Source organism: Pseudophryne corroboree, chromosome 2 (genome assembly GCF_028390025.1).
Source record: "Pseudophryne corroboree isolate aPseCor3 chromosome 2, aPseCor3.hap2, whole genome shotgun sequence".
NCBI lineage: Eukaryota > Metazoa > Chordata > Amphibia > Anura > Myobatrachidae > Pseudophryne > Pseudophryne corroboree.
In genome coordinates this window covers 82,603,474-82,619,880 of record NC_086445.1, presented here as the reverse complement: position 1 = coordinate 82,619,880, position 16,407 = coordinate 82,603,474, and positions in this window count along the sequence as shown.

The following is a 16,407-nucleotide window of genomic DNA, read 5'->3' as shown; positions in this document are numbered from 1 at the left end:
GATGTGCAGCGGACACTTTTCGGGTTTTGTGTTTTGCTTTTGAATCTGGATTGGTTTTGCCAAAACCGGGATCCGGTCTGAAGATCAACAGTGTCTAGGTCGACAATGTTTAGGTCGACAGTCACTAAGTTGACAGGGTTTGAAGGTCGACAGGGTTTCTAGGTCGACAGGTGAAAAGGTCGACATGAGTTTTTTTTAAATGTTTTCTTTTTTTGAACTTTTTCATGTTTAACGATCCACGTGGACTACGATTGGAACGGTAATCTGTGCCGAGCGAAGCGAGGCACCTTGCCCAAACGGTGCAGTAATCCGGCTTCCCGGTCACTGTACACAGAAAATGACACAAAAAAAACAAAAACTCATGTCGACCTTTTGACCTGTCGACCTAGCACATGTCGACCTAGAAATCCTGTCGACCTTCAAACCCTGTCGACCTAGTGACTGTCGACCTATAGTGGTCGACCTAAACATTGTCGACCTAGACACTGTCGATTTGATGATCCACATCCGCCAAAACCACCCTTTCACGGTTTGGATCTGGATCATTTTGGGGGGCAGCTGAAATCACAGAATTTGGGGGTAGTTTTGATCCTGCGGTATTATTAACCTCAATAACATTAATTTCCACTCATTAATAATTTACGGTGATTCAGACAATATACACATGCGTTTTTTAGCAGTAATTTGATTTAGTTTGAAGCCACTTATTTCCAGTCTATTCTGAACACCTCACAATATTGTTTTTAGGCCAAAAGGTTGCACTGAGGTCGCTGGATGACTAAGCTAAGCGACACAAGTGGGCGGCACAAACACCTGGTCCATCTAGAAGTGGCACTGCCGTGGCAGACAGGATGGCACTTTTAAAAACTAGGCCCCAAAGAGCACATAATGCAAAGAAAAAAACAAGAGGTACAAGATGGAATTGTCCTTGGGCCCTCCCACCCAACCTTATGTTGTATAAACAGGACATGCATACTTTAACAAACCAATCATTTCAGTGACAGGGTCTGCCACACGACTGTGGCTGAAATGATTGGTTTGTTTGGGCCCCCACAAAAAATGAAGCAATTAATCTCCCCACCAAAAAAAGAAGCAATTAATTTTCCTTGCACAAATCAGGATTTTGGTACTTACCGATAAATCCTTTTCTCCGATTCCACAAGGGCCACTGGAGTGCAGTAACAATGGGGATATAGTAGGCAGTAACTGGGAGCTGGCACTTTAAATTTATAACCATGTGACTAGCTCCTCCCCTACTATGTCCCCCCTCCAAGCCAGTCTAAGTAAAACTGTGCCCGAGGAGAGCTGTAAAAGACCAACGTTAAAGTAGAGGAGGTTCGCTAAACCCTTTAAAACAGGAGAACACCAAGGAAACCTGGAAACCTAGTGAAAGGGTAACATGAACAAAATGTGCAGTCACACAGTGACCTGCAAACAGAGAAGTGAAGTAGGAGAAAAACAGCGCTGGGTGGGCGTCCAGTGGCCCCTGTGGAATCGGAGAAAGGGATTTATCGGTAAGTACCAAAATCCTGATTTCTCCTTCATCCACTAGGGGCCACTGGAGTGCAGTAACAATGGGGACGTCCCAGAGCGCCCAAGACGGGAGGGAGAGCACTGACAGTCCTGCAAAACCGCCCGGCCAAACTGTGACGCAGAGGCCGCAAAAGTGTCATACCTGTAAAACTTGACCAACGTATGTCGGCCCGACCAAGTGGCAGCGCAACATAAAGTAGTCGTTGAAACCCTGCGGTCGGCCGCCCACGAAGGTCCCACAGAGCGTTTAGAGTATGCTGAAATGGAAGACGGAGGCTCACGAGAAACCGTCAGAGCAGCCGGTCTGATGGTCAGACATAGCCAACGGGCCAACGTCTGCTTGGAAACCAGCCATGCAGGACGGGATCATCGTACAGAACAAATCAGAACTCAGACTTCCTAATAGCCGAAGTCCTATCCACATAGATTCAGAGCGCTACATCATCCAAAGATCCCGAATTCAGTGAATCCGCCGAGAGCCGGAACCACAAGCGGCCCGTTTATGTGAAAAGCGGACACCACCTGCGGGAGAAACGACATTGGAGTATGAAGCTCAGCCGAAACCTCATGGAATATCAGGTAACGAGGCCGACAAGAGAGAGAGAAAGAGAGAATCCCAAGCTCCGACACCCTTCTGGCTGAAGCCAGAGCCAGGAGAAAGACCACTGTCCAGGTGAGATATTTCATCTCCACCGACTCCAGTGATATTTCATCTCCACCGACTCCAGATATTTCATCTCCACCGACTCCACCGACTCCAGACTGCAGAAAAGTGAGGACCAGGTTGAGGTCCCATGGTGTCGATGGAGGACGAAAGGAAGGCTGCAGACAGGCAACTCCCTGAAAGAAGGTCTGAACTTCCGGCAGCAAGGCTAATTTCCTTTGGAAGAAAAAGCAAAAGAGCAGTGACCTGAACCTCAAGTGAACCTAGTCGAAGCCCTGCCGAGAAAAACCACCGGAGAAAACGAAGAAGGTGGCTAAATGAAAAACTGAAGGGGAAAACCCTCGTCGGTCACACCAGACCACCTAAAGTTTCCAAATGTGGTAATAGTGAGACGATGTGATTGACTTCCGAGCTCGGAGCATAGTAGGTATAACCGTACGAGGAAGCCCCTTCCTTCTCAGACAGCCTTCTTAATAGCTGCGTCGTCAAACGAATCCTGCGCAAGGTTTTAAGTCTGTGGTGGGACTCAAACACAGGACCATATGCACCAAAGTACAGGGCATTAGTCCTCTAAGCCATGAGGCTTGCAATCTGAATAAAGAAAATGACCCTGTTGAAGTGGATCGCCCCGTAGAGGCAGGAGCCAAGGCTCCCCTACTGACAACAGGTGTAGGGCGGAGTACCAAGTCCTACGCGGCCAATCTGGGGCCACCAGGAGGACTAGCTAGTATCCTCCCTTTATGCAGTGCAGAACCTGAGGTATCAACGGGAAAGGAGGAAAGAGAAATGAACCAGAAGTTCCAAGGAGCCGTCAGGACTCTCATATGAGAGTAGTAAAGAGGCAGGTGAAGGGTCAGGCGGAACGCCTTGAGGTCGACCTGAGGTCTTCCCCATCGGCGGACCATCTGACAAAACACATGGGGATTGGGTGTCCACTTCCCCGGGTGCATGCTCCGGCGGCTGAGATAATCAGATTCCCAATAGTCCACCCCTAGAATGAAGTATGCCGACAAAGTCAGAGCGTCTTCCTCTGCCCAGAGGAAGATGTTGGAGACCTCTCTCATCGCCGCACTTGTCTGAAGAGAGAGGATCTTGTCCTGAGGAATAAAAAACCCTCTGATGAACCGTGTTGAGAACCATCCCCAAGAACAGAAACCTGTGCGAGGGGCACAAGTGGGACTTCGGGAAGTTCAGGATCCACCCGTGCCGAATCAGGAGATCCTGGGTTATCCGGATATTCCGAAGCAATAGGTCTGCAGGGTGGGTCTTCAGTAGTAGACTGTCCAGATAGGGTACAGTCGTCACTTCCTGCCCTTGAATCAGAGCCATCCTGACTGCCATGACCATAGGGAACCCTCTGGAAGCAGGAGAGAGACCAAACGGAAGGGCCTGAAAGTGGAAACGAGTATCCTGTTTAGCGAACTGGGGAAAAACCTAATGAGCAGTTCAAATGTGAACCTGTAAGTAGGCATCCTTGATGTCTAAGGACGCCATAAACCCGTTTTGCTCCAAACTGGCAATAACAGACAGAAGGGACTCCTCAAAAATGGAATGAGATCCTTTAAGTTCAGAATAGGCCTGGCCGAGCCGTCCGGCTTCAATACGAAAACAAATCCTGAGAAAGAGCCCCGTTTCCGATGATTTGAGGGAACAGGGATCAGCACCCTTGCGGACAGAAGCTTCTTGAACGCCTCCTGCAGGACGACCCTCCTGTCGCCGGAAACCGGCAAACCCGTGGTGAGGAAACACTGAGGGCGGGTAGCCTGTAACCGCAAGTGATGAGATCCCTGACCCAAATATCTGGACAGGATTGTACCCAGGCCTCCCTGAAATACCACAGACAAGCTCCGACCCTGGGATCCCCCAGGTGGGAGTGGGGCCCGTCATGCGGTGTATGTGGTGAAGGGCATACCATCAGGCTGGGTCGAGGTTGTTGAAACTCCGCCTCGGCCTGTACCTCGAGATCCACGGGTAACGGAATCATCTCCCGTGGCATGGCCTCGAAACCTGGAAGGGGTACAAAAGGACCGAAAGGAAAGACCGGTTGAGGAGCTGGAGCCGCAGTGGGGAGATAAGTGGACTTACCCCCAGTGGCAGATCCTTCCCAACCAGGCCCGTAAAGGGCAACGCCTCAGTTGTTCGGGCCAAGATAGCCAAAGCGGAAATTTTGGCTTTTTGGAGGCCTCACAAAGATACAAAGCAGATTTGCAAAAATGAACTTGTAGCCCCGAGGACGAACGTTCCCCAACAACCTACCTGTGCCAGGTAACGTAGAAACCTCGCTGCCGCATATTTCTATGATACAGCTCCTTCAGCGAGGTTGCGCCAAAAACTGGCAGCGTCTTGGACAGACGAGACCCCGAGGGGTCTATAATTGGAGGGGTCACATCTCACTTCCTGCTATCTGCGGGGAAAATATAGGAAGACAAAAAGTGTTTGATACCTGAATCTTGCATCTGGATGTTTCCAGGCCACCATCAGGAGTACATCCAGCTCATCAGAAACTGGAAAAGTCGCTGTCAGTCTTTGATTGGTGCCAAACCCCGAGGGACGTGAAGTGTCCAGTTCCGACTCTTTCACCTGCAGCACCAGACGAACTGACTCCCTCGAGACCCTGAGACACTGGTTCAGATTCCTCATAAACCCGATCGTCATCCGCAACCTGGACAGCTATCGCCTCCTCCAATAGAGGCATCTCATCAGCAAAGTCGTGTAACGTTGAGGTTAGCAACCTCTTGTCTTGAAACCTAGGGAGAAATTACGGATGGAGTATCTGGTTAACAGCGACATTACCTGCGTAAGCTGAGCCATCCAAAAAGGAGCGTTCTGCAGGTGCGATGAGGGCTGAGTGGATGGTTCTGCCTCACAATCATCACATAACAGGGAATTCTCTGTCCTGAGTGAACTTCTCATAACATTTCTGACATTTAAAAAACTTTCGTGCTGCTTTTGGGGTAGAAAAAACAGACAGAAAAAGGGGGGGGGGGGTACAGGAGCTTAGCCACATGTAATCCCTGCCCTACCTACATTGTGCAGTGACAGGCACGTTTCACTGTCTAATGCCCAATTCCACAAGAAAAAGTGTGAGGCAAATGCAGTAGAGGGATGGTAGTCCCACCCGCTCTGTATGCAATGTTAGAATAGTAAAAAAACAAAACAAACAGGTGCCTCACATGTCTTGTGTAAAGCTCCGCTGGAGCATGCTGCAAAATGGCGGCCAGCGTCTGTATGTTAAACACTGAGGCCGCCGAGAACTGAGAACCCAAGTTGGTGATAAGCTCCGCCCCCCCCGCTATGGCGCCTATTTTAAACTGTAATGGCGCTAGCGACTGAGCGATCATACCACATTGAAAAGCCCTGGCTTCTGCTAACAGAAGCCAGGGTTATACTTACGGCTGCCGATTGTTTCCTGGCCGACTGGTACACAGCGGCACAGGGTTAACCCCTTGTTTCCGTTTTCCTGCCATCTAGTCACGGCGAGGTGGTGTGACTGAGGCCGGGCGCGGGTGTCTTTCCGACGTACCCCTCTGGAAATAGCGGGTAGCGTGGCTGAGGGGGTGGCCCCGACGCGCGCCGCAAGCAGCGGCGTCCGGCCAGGCTATACTTACCATCGTGCTGTCCGGTGGTGGTGTGGCTGAGAAGGTGACCCTGATGCGCACCGCAAGCAGCGGAGTCCGTTCACCCCATCCAGAGAGCTAACGTCTCTGCAGCCTGGGGTCCCAGCGCCGAGCCGCATGCAGCTGTGATGGTGAGCCCACCGCAGCTCCAACGATGCAGACAGGCAGAGCAGAAGCTGCCTGTCTGTTCTCAAATTGTAAAAAAATAAATAAAATAAAAATAAATCCATCAGGAAGAAGCCCAAAAGTGACCAGCTCCCTTGGGCACATTAAAACGACTAGCTTGGAGGGGGGACATAGTAGGGGAGGAGCTAGTCACATGGTTATAAATTTAAAGTGCCAGCTCCCAGTTACTGCCTACTATATCCCCATTGTTACTGCACTCCAGTGGCCCCTAGTGGATGAAGGAGAAACTGGCTCTACAGAGGCAACATGTCGTCGTCGTCCTCATCTTCATCCTCTGATTCCTCACCCCTTTCAGTGTGTACATCCTCCTCCTCACAGAGTATTAATTCATCCCCACTGGAATCCACCATCACAGGTCCCTGTGTGCTTTCTGGAGGCAATTGCTGGTAAAGGTCTTCCTGGAGGAATTTATAATTCATTCTGATGAACATCATCTTCTCCACATTTTGTGTAAGTAACCTCCTACGCCGATCGCTGACAAGGTTACCGCTGCACTAAACATTCTTTCGGAGTACACTCTGGAGGGGGGGGTGGGGGCAACTTAGGAAAAATAAAGCCAGTTTGTACAAGGGCCTACAAATTGTCTCTTTATCCTGTCAGTATACATACGGACTGTCTGGCATGCCTGCTTAGATGCTGTCACCGATATAATCCTCCACCATTCTTTCAATGGTGACAGCATCATATGCAGTGACAGTAGACATGTCAGTAATCATTGGCAGGTCCTTCAGTCCGGACCAGATGTCAACACTTGCTCCTGACTGCCCTGAATCACCGCCAACGGGTGGGCTAGGAAATTTAATCCTTTTCCTCGCAGCCCCAGTTGCGGGAGAAAATGAAGGAGGAGCTGTTGACGGGTCACGTACCGCTTGAGTTGACAATTTTCTCACCAGCAGGTCTTTGCACTTCTGCCGGAAAGAGAGATACAAAGTAGGCTTTAAACCTAGGATCGAGCATGGTGGCCAAAATGTAGTGCTCCAATTTCAACAGATTGACCACCCTTGAATCCTGGCAAAGCGATTGAAGTGCTCCATCCACAAGTCCCACATACTTTGCAGAATCGCTCCGTCTTAGAACCTCCTTCAATTTCTCCAGCTGCTTCTGCAAAAGCCTGATGAGGGGAATGACCTGACTCAAGCTGGCAGTGTCTGAACTGACTTCATTTGTGGCAAGTTCGAAGGGTTGGAAAACCTTGCACAACGCGGAAATCATTCTCCACTGCGCTTGAGTCAGGTGCATTCCCCCTCCTTTGCCTATATCGTAGGTGGATGTATAGGTTTGCATGGCCTTTTGCTGCTCCACCATCCTCTGAAGCATATAGAGCAGGGGTGGCCGGACGTTTGGGACCTAGGATCTACTTTTTGTTCACTTACTTACCGGTGATCTACTGGCATCAAGTAACAGCACCAATTATAATGCGCACATTTAAAAATAGCATTCAGAATAAGAAAATTTCAAATACCCCCCCCTTTACAGATCCCCCTCTTTGCAGCTCCCCCCTTGTGCAGATCCCCCCTTCCACTCCTCTGCATAATAGTCTCCTGTACAATACCCTCCTCCTTGCAAATCCCCCACTTTGCTGATACCCCCCTTCCAGTCCCGTGCATAATAGCCCCCTGTACAATAATCCCCTCTGTGCAGATCCTCCACCCTTTGCAGATCCCCCCTTATCCCCTTTGTGAAGATACCACACTCTGTGCAGATCCCCCCTTTGCAGATCGTCCCTCCCCTTGTGAAGAAACCCCCCTTTGCATAACTTACCTGACAAGTTGTCACTCTGCCTAGCTTCAGTCTTCCCTCTCCCTGCAGTCACGCTCCCGCTTTCACACTGCATGGCCTCCCACTGGCTACTACTCCTGTTGTCGCCACCGCCGGCTGGATCAAACTGGATCCAACTAGCGCCCAGGCTTCTCACATCACGGGTGACGGCATTACGGAAAGTCAACACTTGAGTTGTTGAATTCCACCGCCAGTGTTGAATTCCACCTCATTACCACCTCTTCAGGTGATGGCAGGGCAGGATCAGAAGTGTTTGCTGGTGCTCCACTCTTCGGCATGCAGTGGCTGAATGTCGAAAGTGGCCCGCAATTTTTCAGCCACCGACAGCATCTCCTGCACGCCCCTGTAATTTTTTTTAAAAATTCTGCACCACCAAATTAATTGTATGTGCAAAACATGGGATGTGCCGGAATTTGCCCAGATGTAATACACGCACAATATTGGTAGCGTTGTCCGATATCACAAATCCCCAGGTGAGTCTAATTGGGGTAAGCCATTGTGCGATGATGTCCCTCAGTTTCCGTAAGAAGTTGTCAGCGGTGTGCTTCTTACGTAAACCGGTGATAAACAGCGTAGCCTTCCTAGGAATGAGTTTGTGCAGCATACAGGACCAGTGTGCTTTTATTTGAACAACTGCACCCCTGAATTTTTACAGCATACAGGACCAGTGTGCTTTTATTTTAACAACAGAAGCACCCCTGAATTTTTACAGCATACAGGGCCAGTGTAATACTATGTTAACAGTAGCACGTCTATATTTTTACAGCATACAGGATCAGTGTGCTTTTATTTGAACAACAGAAGCACCCCTGAATGTTTACAGCATACAGGGCCAGTGTAATATTATTTTAACAGCTGCACCCTTATATTTTTACAGCATACAGGACCAGTGTGCTTTTATTAGAACAACAGAAGCACCCCTGAAGTTTTACAGCATACAGGCCCAGTCTAATATTATTTTAATAGCAGCACCTCTATATTTTTACAGCATACAGGACCAGTGTGCTTTTATTTGAACAGCAGAAGCACCCCTGAATGTTTACAGCATACAGGGCCAGTGTAATATTATTTAACAGCAGCACCGCTATATTTTTACAGCATACAGGACCAGTGTAATATTATTTAACAGCAGCACCTCTATATTTTTACAGCATACAGGACCAGTGTGCTTTTATTTGAACAACTGCACTCCTGAATTTTTACAGCACACAGGGCCAGTATAATATTATTTTAACAGCATACAGGACCAGCGTGCTTTTATTTGATTAACAGAAGCATCCCTGAATTTTTACAGCATTCAGGAGGACAGTGCCCCTGCCCCCTATACAACACAGTGACAGCCAGGACAGTAACACCCATGTAACAACACATAAAACACCAGTGACAGCCAGCACAACACCCCTAACAGCACAGGTAAACCACAGTGACTGGAGTAGCACCCCTACAGAGCACACACTGATGCCACCACCTACAGGCAGACAGAGGTCTGTCTCCCTCACTTTCCAAATCCAGAATGTAAATGGCGGCGACGCGCGGCTGTTTATATGGAATCCAAAACCCATGAGAATCCGACAGCGGGATGATGCCGTTTTGTCTCGTTCTGGTTTCCGAGTCTGGTGGGAAGTCCGGAGCCGGACTCGGATCCGGGCTCGGAACGGGATGCTCGGTTATCTGCAATCCGAACCTGCTCATCTCTAGTTGGCGATGGTGGTACTATACAAATAAACAATAATAATAAAAATAAGGTTATGGGGGGGGCTCTAAGCATGTTATCTCCTCCAATGCCTACGTAGCCACCTTCAGGCCGTTGTACCATTATCATTTAAATCTGCCTTGTCTTCCGAGAAGGATGATTTGTGAGGCAGATACAGATCTCATCATGAACTGCTTGGAATAGTAAAAATAGCAAAACAGGACATGAGTAAAATACTCTGTTCCCCAGTGGGATGTGAGTGGTTATTTTTCATCAGAGACTGGATCTCAGCCATCACCATGTAGAAGCCAAAGACTACCAGCGCCCACTGCTGACTCATGCACACAAGCTATTGCAGAATGTGGCGTATCCTTGTCAGCTTTGTCATCTCTGCACTAGCATTATGCAAATTCAGCCTGAGGAGTTACCTTTACCATATTACAGAGTCAGGGAGTGCCATGCATACAATGTATTTATTCAGAGTACATTTTTGGGATGATATAGAAGCATTGGGACAGTGACTGTATAGAGCAAATCACATATGAGACCTTTTGTTTTGCAAACCTCAACCCTGAAAATATCTAAATATTAAACCCAGTGAGCAGAGTATGCAGTGTGGTTAGCATTGGAGCCTGGTTTGGAAGGGAAGGTATAAGGTATGTAGTGTTACAGGAAACATTTATTTTTAGAATGTTTTATGAGTTGTTTTTAATAGCATTGTAAAGAAATGTACTCAAGGTTATTTGCCAACATTACATGGAAGTGTCAGTTTGGAAGTGGATCACAGCAAGCAACCAGCAAAGATGTTTTATTTGTGCATGCCAGACAATGCAAGCTACTATCTGATAGGCTGCAATGGTTTGGTGCAAATTTTGCAGCTAAACACAGTGCAGCGAGTGCATACTCTCTGACATGGCACTGTACCCAGTGCATGCACCGTGATATGGCACCGTACCCAGAGCATGCACCCTGATATGGCACCACCACATGCAGTGCCTGCTCCCTGATATGGCACTGTACCCAGTGCATGCACCCTGATATGGCACCGCAGCCAGTGCATGCACCTTGATATGGCACCGCAGCCAGTGCATGTACCCTGATATGGCACAGCAGCCAGTGCTTGCACCCAGATATAGTAACGCAGCCAGTGCATGCATCCAGTGATATGGCACCGCAGCCAGTGCATGCACCCAGATATGGCAACCCACCCAGTGCATGCACCCGGATATGGCACCGCACCCAGTGCATACACCCTGATATGGCACCACAGCCAGTGCATGCACCATGATATGGCACCACACCCATGGCATGCACGCTGATATGGCAACGTAGCCAGTGCACGCACCCTGATATGGCAACCAGCCAGTGTATGCACCCTGATATACACAGCACCCAGTGCATGCACCCTGATATGGCACCTCAGCAGTGTATGCACCCTGTAAGGTCCTGCACCTAGTGCATGCACCCCGATATGGCACCACACCCAGTGCATACACCCTGATATGGCACTGCACCCAGTGGATGCACCCTGATATGGCACCGCACCCAGTGCATGCACCCTGATATGGCACCACACCCAGTGCATTCACCCTGAAATGGCAACCCACCCAGTGCATGCACCCTGATATACACAGCATCCAGTGCATGCACCCTGATATGGTAGCTCACCCAGTGTATGCACCCTGTAATGTCCTGCACCTAGTGCATGCACCCTGATATGGCACCGTACCCATGCTTGCCTACCTGACCCTCTCCATGAGGGAGAAAATGCTCTGTTCCTGAACATTCCTGGTAATGTATGATTGCCATCACCTGTGATGAGCTAGGTAATTGATAAGAAAGTGTTTCACCACAGGTGATGGCAATCATACATTACCAGGAAAGTCCAGGAACAGAGCATTTTCTCCCTCATGGAGAGGGTCAGGTAGGCAAGTATGACCATACCCAGTGCCCGCACCATAATATGGCACTGAGCCCAGTGCATGCACCCTGATATGGCACTGCACCCAGTGCATGCATGGCACTGCACCCAGTGCATGCACCCTGATATGCCCCACACCCAGTGCATGCACCCTGATATGGCACTGCACACACTGCATGCACCCTGATATAGCAACCCACCCAGTGCATGCACCCTGATATGCTCTGCACCCAGTGCATGCACCCTGATATACACAGCACCCAGTGCATGCACCCTGATATGCCCCACGCACAGTGCATGCACCCTGAAATGCACAGCACCCAGTGCATGCACCCTGATATGGCACCACACCCAGTGCATGCACCCTGATATGGCACCGAACCCAGTGCATGCTCCCTATGTCTTGCACCCAGTGTATGCACCCTGATATGGCACTGCACCCAGTGCATGCACCCTGATGTGGCCACGCACCCAGTGCATGCACCCTGATGTGGCACCCCACCCAGTGCATGCACCTTCATATGCACAGAACCCATTGCATGCACCAATATTCCCTGTACCCAATGCATGCACCTTGATATGACCTGCACCCAGTGCATGCACCCTCATATGGCACCATACCCAGTGCACACACCCTGATATGGCACCGAACCCAGTGCATGCTCCCTATGTCTTGCACCCAGTGTATGCACCCTTATATGGCACTGCACCCAGTGCATGCACCCTGATATGCCCCACAGCCAGTGCATGCACCCTGATATGGCACCACAGCCAGTGCATGCACCCTGATATGCCCCGAACCCAGTGTTTGCACCCTGATATGGCACTGCACACACTGCATGCACCCTGATATGACAACCCACCCTGTGCATGCACCCTGATATGCCCTGCACCCAGTGCATGCACCCTGATATGCCCCGCGCACAGTGCATGCACCCTGTAAGGTCCTGCACCTAGTGCATGCACCCCGATATGGCACCACACCCAGTGCATACACCCTGATATGGCACTGCACCCAGTGGATGCACCCTGATATGGCACCGCACCCAGTGCATGCACCCTGATATGGCACCACACCCAGTGCATTCACCCTGAAATGGCAACCCACCCAGTGCATGCACCCTGATATACACAGCATCCAGTGCATGCACCCTGATATGGTAGCTCACCCAGTGTATGCACCCTGTAATGTCCTGCACCTAGTGCATGCACCCTGATATGGCACCGTACCCATGCTTGCCTACCTGACCCTCTCCATGAGGGAGAAAATGCTCTGTTCCTGAACATTCCTGGTAATGTATGATTGCCATCACCTGTGATGAGCTAGGTAATTGATAAGAAAGTGTTTCACCACAGGTGATGGCAATCATACATTACCAGGAAAGTCCAGGAACAGAGCATTTTCTCCCTCATGGAGAGGGTCAGGTAGGCAAGTATGACCATACCCAGTGCCCGCACCATAATATGGCACTGAGCCCAGTGCATGCACCCTGATATGGCACTGCACCCAGTGCATGCACCCTGATATGGCACTGCACCCAGTGCATGCACCCTGATATGCCCCACACCCAGTGCATGCACCCTGATATGGCACTGCACACACTGCATGCACCCTGATATAGCAACCCACCCAGTGCATGCACCCTGATATGCTCTGCACCCAGTGCATGCACCCTGATATACACAGCACCCAGTGCATGCACCCTGATATGCCCCACGCACAGTGCATGCACCCTGAAATGCACAGCACCCAGTGCATGCACCCTGATATGGCACCACACCCAGTGCATGCACCCTGATATGGCACCGAACCCAGTGCATGCTCCCTATGTCTTGCACCCAGTGTATGCACCCTGATATGGCACTGCACCCAGTGCATGCACCCTGATGTGGCCACGCACCCAGTGCATGCACCCTGATGTGGCACCCCACCCAGTGCATGCACCTTCATATGCACAGAACCCATTGCATGCACCAATATTCCCTGTACCCAATGCATGCACCTTGATATGACCTGCACCCAGTGCATGCACCCTCATATGGCACCATACCCAGTGCACACACCCTGATATGGCACCGAACCCAGTGCATGCTCCCTATGTCTTGCACCCAGTGTATGCACCCTTATATGGCACTGCACCCAGTGCATGCCGCCTGATATGCCCCACAGCCAGTGCATGCACCCTGATATGGCACCACAGCCAGTGCATGCACCCTGATATGCCCCGAACCCAGTGTTTGCACCCTGATATGGCACTGCACACACTGCATGCACCCTGATATGACAACCCACCCTGTGCATGCACCCTGATATGCCCTGCACCCAGTGCATGCACCCTGATATGCCCCGCGCACAGTGCATGCACCCTGAAATGCCCCGCACACAGTGCATGCACACTGATATGGCACCACACCCAGTGCATGCACCCTGATATGGCAACCTACCCAGTGCATGCACCCTGATATGCCCGCGCCCAGTGCATGCACCTTGATATGGCACTGAACCCAGTGCATGCACCCTGATGTGGCCACACACACAGTGCATGCACCCTGATGAGGACACACACCCTGTGCATGCACCCTGATGTGGCACCCCACCCAGTGCATGCACATTAATATGCACAGAACCCAGTGCATGCACCTATATGCCCTGCACCCAATGCATGCACCCTGATATGCCCTGCACCCAGTGCATGCACCCTGATATGCCCCGCACCCAGTGCATGCACCGATATACACAGCAGCCAGTGCATGTACCCTGATATGGCACCGCAGCCAGTGCATGCACCCTGATATGGCACCGCAGCCAGTGCATGCACCCTGATATGGCACCGCAGCCAGTGCATGCACCCGGATATGGTACCACAGCCAGTGCATGCACCTGGATATGGCACCGGAGCCAGTGCATGTACCCTGATATGGCACCGCAGCCAGTGCATGCACCCTGATATGGCACCGCAGCCAGTGCATGCACCCGGATATGGTACCACAGCCGGTGCATGCACCTGGATATGGCACCGGACCCAGTGCATGCACCTTGATATACACAGCAGCCAGTGCATGCACCCTGATATGGCGCCGCAGCCAGTGCTTACACCCAGATATATTAACGCAGCCAGTGCATGCACCCTGATATGGTACCGCAGCCAGTGCATGCGCCCGGATATAGTACCGCAGCCAGTGCATGCACCTGGATATGGCACCGCAGCCAGTGCATGCACCGTGATATGGCACCGCACCCAGTGCAGGCAACCTGATATGACACCACACCTATGGCATGCATGCTGATATGGCACCTTACCCAGTGCACGCATCCTGATATGGCAACCAGCCAGTGCATGCACCCTGATAAGGCACCGCAGCCAGTGCATGCACCCTGATATGGCACCGCAGGCAGTGCATGCATCCGGATATGGTACCGCAGCCAGTGCATGTACCTGTATATGGCACCGCACCCAGTGCATGCCCCCTGATATGGCACCGCAGCCAGTGCATGCACCCTGATATGGCACCACAGCCAGTGCATGCACCCTGATATGGCACCACACCCATGGCATGCACCCTGATATGGCACCGTACCCAGTGCACGCACCCTGATATGGCAACCAGCCAGTGCATGCACCCTGATATGGTACCTCACCAGTGTATGCACCCTGTAATGTCCTGCACCTAGTGCATGCACCCTGATATACACAGCAGCCAGTGCATGCACCCTGATATTGCACCGCAGCCAGTGCTTGCAACCAGATATGGTAATGCGGCCAGTGCATGTACCCTGATATGGCGCCGCAGCCAGTGCATGCACCCTGAGATGGCACCGCAGCCAGTGCATGCACCCTGATATGGCATCCCACCCAGTGTATGTACCCTGTAATGTCCTGCACCTAGTGCATGCACCCTGATATGGCACCGTACCCAGTGCACACACCCTGGTATGGCACCGAACCCAGTACATGCTGCCTATGTCTTGCACCCAGTGTATACACCCTGATATGCTCTGCACCCATTGCATGCACCCTGATATACACAGCACCCAGTGCATGCACCCCGATATGCCCTGCACACAGTGCATGCACCCTGAAATGCACAGCACCCAGTGCATGCACCCTGATATGGCACCACACCAAGTGCATGCACCCTGATATGGCACCGAACCCAGTGCATGCTCCCTATGTCTTGCACCCAGTGTATGCACCCTGATATGGCACTGCACCCAGTGCATGCACCCTGATGTGGCCACGCACCCAGTGCATGCACCCTGATGTGGCACCCCACCCAGTGCATGCACCTTCATATGCACAGAACCCATTGCATGCACTGATATGACCTGTACCCAATGCATGCACCCTGATATGGCACTGCACCAAGTGCATGCACCCTGATATGGCACTGCACCCAGTGCATGCACCCTGATATGCCCCACACCCAGTGCATGCACCCTGATATACACAGCACCCAGTGCATGCACCCTGAAATGCCCCGCACACAGTGCATGCACCCTGATATGGCACCACAGTCCACACCCAGTGCATTCACCCTGATATGGCACCACACCCAGTGCATGCACCCTGATATGGCAACCCACCCAGTGCATGCACCTTGATATGGCACTGCACCCTGATGTGGCCACACATCCAGTACATTCACCGGGATGAGGACACGCACCCTGTGCATGCACCCTGATGTGGCACCCCACCCAGTGCATGCACCTTAATATGCACAGAACCCAGTGCATGCACCGATATGCCCTGCACCCAATGCATGCACCCTGATATGCCCTGCATGCAGTGCATGCACACTGATATGCCCCGCACCCAGTGCATGCACCGATATACACAGCAGCCAGTGCATGCACCCTGATGTGGTACCGCAGCCAATGCTTGCACCCAGATATGGTAACGCAGCCAGTGCATGCACCCTGATATGGCACCACAGCCAGTGCATGCACCCTGATATGGCACCGCAACCAGTGCATGCACCCGGATATGGTACTGCAGCCAGTGCATGCACCCGG